Below are 6,000 nucleotides of genomic sequence, written 5' to 3' on the forward strand. Positions count from 1 at the left end.
TGAGCCTAAAGGAAGAGAAATGTGTTCGCTGGAGCTCTCAGCAGCCATTTTTTCTGTGCTGGAGAGGCGGCAATGGGAAGCAGCCTCTCTGGTGGCATTGAGGGCTACTGTTCACCCGTCTGTGACTGAAACTATCTTTGGACTCTATTTATGAGAGCCATTAAAAAGCCTTCATTATTTCACACGTTCTGTTGATTGGGCTTTTTGTTATAGGCAACTGAAGGCATCATAATTGATACTCAGATCAAAAGCTTTAGAATTCTGAATGTGATTTGACCTAGGAATCCACCACAAGGGTTTTATGAACTATGTAATGATGTAGTTATATGAATGTAGCGCTTTGTTTTACATAATAAAAGAATATGAGTGAAAAACAAAGCCAAATTACTTGGTTATAAATAGCAAAACATTGGAGGAAAAACAAAACTAAATTTCCAACAATGAGGAGATTGATTGGTAAATTATGATACATCCATATAATATAAAATAACATAGGGATAAAATGTTATAATGCCAAAGGCAATTTCCTAACCTGGAAATGTTTACAATGTATTTAAGTGAAAAAAGTGAGCTGAAAGGATCTATGTGTATGTTTTTGTATATATACATTTAAAACATATATATTGTATTGATCTGCTGAAACAATCTATAGTATCAAAATATTGAATGTATTATATTGAACTAATGGAATTAAATATATTCAATATGTATTATTTCAACCACACATAAACATATACATACATGCACATAAATAGATATTAAACAGATAAAAAACTTTCAAACTTATTATTCCCGAATGGCAAAATATTGCAGGAGATTCTGAACTCTTTTCCATCTGTATTTCTTCCAGTTTTAAGAATATGTATTTTCATCAAGGCCTAGGCTGCTTGTAAATGGTTGGAGTTTACCTCACCTGGCGGTGGACCAAGTTTGAGCCCTTAATCAGGCTTTGTAAGACTTCTGAGCACACAAATGTTAGGCCCACTCTTGGTGCCAGCTGTCTGGAGAGGCAGGATATTTATTCCTCCTTGAACTGAGCTTCAAGGTTGCAGCCGCAGCTGGTGCTTTCTAACCTCCCCCAGCTCCTCTGCTCCTCCTGAAGATGTGATGTTTTTCTCTCTTCCTTGAGTATTAGTTCTTCTATTTGTCTGTTGTCTCTCCATGCTGTCACTTCAGCCATATTTTTCTGACTTTATAAGCTCCCTAAGAGCACCTACAAGTCTTTTTTTCTGCTTTATTGAATTATTCTTTTGTTCATTTATTTTGACTTTGTCACTTACTTGCTTTTTCATTTATTAAGCCTTGCACACCTGTAAGAATCCATGCGTGGTTCCATACATCCTTCCTTGTCTCTCTCCCTCTTTCCACTCATTCACTGGGCCATCCACTTTTCACCCCTTCCTTCCATAAGAGTATCCAGCATGGGGTCAGACACCAACAGTACTGAGAGATGCTCCTGTTCTTTCTTAAACTATTGAGTGGAAGCATCTGAAGGAATATTTGGACTGAGGAGAAGGAAAGAGAAGTTCCCGTAATTATGTGAGGGTCACAATAGAATGGCAGAAGGAACCACCAAAGATAGCTTTCTGGTTAGACTTTGACAGCAGATATCCCTTTCTCTGTCCTAGAATTCAGACAGGATAATCTCTCCATGCTTTCCTATTAGAAGAATGTACCTGTGTTAGCTTTCCACCAGTCTGTGACAAAATACCCAAGAAAATAAACTTATAAGAAGGAAAGGTTTATGTTGGCTCAGAGTTTCAGAGATTTCATTCCTTGTCACTTGGTCCCATTGCTTTGGGCTATGGTAAGGCGGAGCATCATGGAATGGAGTACACGTTGAACCAGAACTGCTCACCTGCTGATGAGCAAAGAGAATGAACAAGAGGCCAGGGTCCCACCATTCCCTCCAAGGGCTGTGGCCTCCAATAACCTAATATCTTCCCCCTGGGATCCTGCAGCCTCACGTCCTACCCGCTCCTGTAGTGCCACAGGTGGCTGTGTGGACTTTGCTAGATGTTTAAGATCCAAACCAGAACAGTCCTCTGATTCAGCCATCACCAGTCTCCCTAAGACACCAATTCTGCCTTTCATTCTCCTTAATATTAAAGAAACCGGGAAAAGAAGTTTATCAAGCTTTCCTATATATTGCTGTGTATCCACCAGAATTTTTATTCTATGGGAGCAGGAATTTTTGTTCATTTAATTTACTTTTGTATGCAGAGCAATTATGAATTGAATTTTGAATGAATGAATTCCTTACAGTTTGTTGTCAGTGCTCTCTCAAATCAGAAAAGAAAAGAACTTAGTCCTGCTACCCTTTGTTCAACTCTCCCCTTCCTTCACCTGCTGCTGTCATTGTGGTCTCTGGTGACAGAAAGGTAGGGTGGGTTCTGTAGCCACTGAGTCAGGCTCGGCTGTGTGCCGACATCGCACATGTGAGGAATCACTGCACCTCAGCCATGCCTGCCCACATTTCAACCTTGTAGTTTGCTTTTTTTTTTTTTTTTTTTGGTGCCGGGGATCAAACTCGGGTCCTTGCACTTTTGTAGTTTGCTTTTAAATGCTGCATAGTTTCTGTGATTGGTTGCCTATATTATGGAACATCAATAAATGAAACCAATAAATGTGGTTATATTTTAACCAACCTTTAAGAAATATTCAATTCGATTAAGCTGGTTAGTCCTATGGCCCAGTGTGTATACATTTTCATGTAGACAGATCGAGTGTTGCTCTTGGGCCTGTTTGCATGAACGTCGAAGCTACATACAGTGCCCCTGGAAGTACACATGGTGCAATTCTACATGGACAGCAATCACTTTCTCTGAGAAGTAAATATGAGTATCTGTGCCTATTCTCAGAAGGAGAGACCACATGGTGCTAGAAAAATCTCTTGGGAGGTTTGATATTTCTTTGCTTATCCAGAGCCCCTCCCCAGAGGGAAGAGAAATCATTATGGATACAGTCGGCACCTTGTGTCTCAAGTGGGCTGATGCTGCTTCACTAGAGGTTGGTGTGATGCTGGGCTCCTCCAGGGATGAGACACAGATTGTTGGAAATCTCATTCCTCGATCTCTACTTACCTGGACCTCTTAGCAGCTTGCAATCAGTGACTTGTGGGATTCTTTATCAAAGCCTCTGTCTCCACTAAGTTTTTTAAAATTCGATTTGTTTTGTGATTTCTTTTAAATGAAGCATGGATGTTTCCCATTTCTGGAATAATCCATAAGCATGAATAAAATTTACGAAGTATAACATATAACAAATATGACTTTCTAGTCATTAAAGAGGAAAACTATGCAAAATTCTTCTATTCAGAGATAGTGTCTCTTTATATTTTGATATATGTAAGTCTTTTTCAATAATACACATATATACATATTATTTTTTATAGAAATAAGATAATCTTGTGTAATCTTTTCTGAATCACTTAACATGGGTTGAATAATTTTACATGTCAGTTAATATTTTTCTTCAGCCTTACATTTAAAGGCTGTGTAGTATACTGTTGTGTTTATGTATCATATTTTAACTATTTTCCATTGCCAGTTAGGGAGTTTTGGTTTCCCTAAATAATCCTGATAAAGATATCTTTGAATTGAATCATAATTATTCTCAGGTTAAATTTTATGATATGATGAACATATTTTAAAGACTTTGATGTTTATAGTTCAGTTTTCCCACTAATCTTAAGTAACATGTTGTTCCATCCCTTATGCATGATGGTACGCTTTCTGCACAGTGTTGGAGCAGCTTTTCTGTCTCTTTTCAGGGTGAATCAGTCACATGGCTTAAGGGGAACTCACCCTACCCTGGTGCTGAGGATGGCCCTGAATACTTACCACCAATAACCATACTGTTCTCTTCCTTATGAAGTGATTTTGTTCAGACAGGAGCATCGAAGACAGGTGTAATCCAATTGGAAGGTGCCATTTTCTTGGCCATGGTGATTAGTTAAGAATTTATAGTGTGACTTGATTTTCAGAACTCTGCTGGTTGAGAGAAAAGAGTTTTGAGAATTAGATCACCTGTACTGATTCAGTCATGCCTGAAAAAAACCTCTGCTTCTACAATTACAAAACTTGAAACTTCATCAATTTTGCCTGGAGATATTTGAAGGTTTTCTGTTATTTGCAACTAAAAACATTTGAATTACTACATTGAAGCACTCTTTTCAATAAAGTTTCTTTGTAAATATGTAAGCAAAAAGGTAGTATTTTGGTCTTTGAGTTTATTTAATTATATATGAGGCTGAGTGTTTTTTCATGTATTTATTTGCCATGTATGTTCCTTCTTTATTGAATGTCTTCGTATTCTATTGTCAGCCTTTAACTGTATTTTCATGTGTTGCTTCTTGTAGAATAAAAAGAAAAAGAAGTCCAGTCATACCTATCGAAACTGTGTCCATGTTAGTTACTTGTTTTTTAATGTTAGATATTCTGTTTCAAGATAAACAGAAATCTTAAGATTTTTAATTGTTAAAATCTGTCTTTCTCAGAGGCTTACTCATAAAGAATTCTTTTCTACTCTAAAATTAGAGATAGAGTAGCTTCTATTTTCCTCTTGCTTCATATATTTGTGCTTGTCTTCACATTTAAATCTATCACAGATTTGAAAATTATTTTGGTGTATGATACACAGAACTCAACTTTCTTCCAGATAGCAATAACAACCAAATATTTTGGACAAATGATTTTCAAATATAAAAGTACTCATAAATTGTTTGTTTTCTTAAGTGTACCCCTTGACAGGTAAGAAAAGTTTTTCTTATTGGTTTGTTATTCAAGGTGTGATTTTTAAAATCTATTTTTTTCCACAGGCAACTTTTATTATAAATTATATTTTTGGCCCATCTGGGGGTGTTGGTGGCTATGACTAAGACTAGATGTTTCTATGGCTGCAGATTACTTTTTATTCTTTTAAACAGAAAAGCGCTTGCCTTTATCTTTCAAGTCCTATACAAAAGACCTAGCAACTGGCTGCCTGTGTCCTATAAATACATCTCACCGACACTTTGTAGTGTATATTCAAACAGGAAGTAGAGAACCAGGAGCTGAAAAAAAATAGTCACCTCAAATCTGCTGTTCAGAGATTAATAGCAACAAAAAGACCATGGCAGTTCTTTACTTTTTCTTTGAATTGCAGTCTTTTATGTTCCAACAACATAGAGAAGGGAAAAGAAGTTTCAGGCCTTATGGAGACTTTTCAGATGAAGTTTTTAGAGGACATTGGTGCAGAGCAGCTTAATGAGGTGGAAAAGATTTAGGCCACCTCCAGAGGCCTACAGTGACAACAAGGGTCAGGACAATAATTTTGGAGAATTGTAGCAGGTTTATAGAAGGGACCCCACGTGGACACCATCCACTGGCAAAAGGACTTTCTTTTTCTAAGTGAAGTAATTGGGGTGTGAGTTCTGCTTTGGACCTGCAGGCCCTTGTAGGGAGTGGAGTTCTTGGTCTAAAGATCTTTGTGGAAATGACAGTTCAGTTTAAATGTGACAAAGTAAATAGAAATTGTCAAAAGATGACGTGGAACACCGGAAAGCTTTCATACGAATCTGTAACATTGGCCTAGTGGGTGCACATGGCATCAAGAGATACGCTGGGAGGAATGCGCGGCGGCTTCTCTAATTGATTTTGCCTCCTAAAAGTAATTCCCAATATGTTACCTATTCATTTATATGACTGCTGTCCGCTTGGTCCAGGGGTTGGCAAACCTTTGCTTGAAACGGCCAGATTTTAAGTAATTTGGGTTTTCCAGGCCATATGGTCTCTTTTGCAAGTCAACTCTGCTGTTATTGCATGATTCTAACCATAATAAACAAACTGTGTGGCTGGGTACCAATAGCACTTTATTTGCAAGCGCAGGTGGGGTGTTGAGCGAGACCCATGGGGCTTTGGTTTGCTGCCTCCTGAGTCTTTTAACGTCTCTCACCAGAGTTGCAATGGTTTCTCTTCCTTATGGTACGTTCATTTCATTCCACAATCATGTATTGCTTGA

The 6,000-nt window shown here is 37.8% G+C and overlaps 1 long non-coding RNA gene across 1 annotated transcript in view; it reads left to right on the top strand.

Moving 5' to 3' along the window:
- LOC110348434 (uncharacterized) overlaps positions 1-4,335 on the top strand; it is a 91,117-nt gene extending 86,782 nt beyond the window's left edge. The window contains exon 4 of the long non-coding RNA XR_015451915.1: positions 3,773-4,335. This is a non-coding gene — a long non-coding RNA (uncharacterized LOC110348434). The remainder of the gene's footprint in view (positions 1-3,772) is intronic.
- The last annotated feature ends 1,665 nt before the right edge of the window (positions 4,336-6,000 follow it).

Source organism: Heterocephalus glaber, unplaced genomic scaffold, assembly GCF_053883595.1.
Source record: "Heterocephalus glaber isolate CG9 unplaced genomic scaffold, H.glaber_assembly_v1.0 deba00001442, whole genome shotgun sequence".
In the NCBI taxonomy this organism is placed as follows: Eukaryota; Metazoa; Chordata; class Mammalia; order Rodentia; family Bathyergidae; genus Heterocephalus; species Heterocephalus glaber.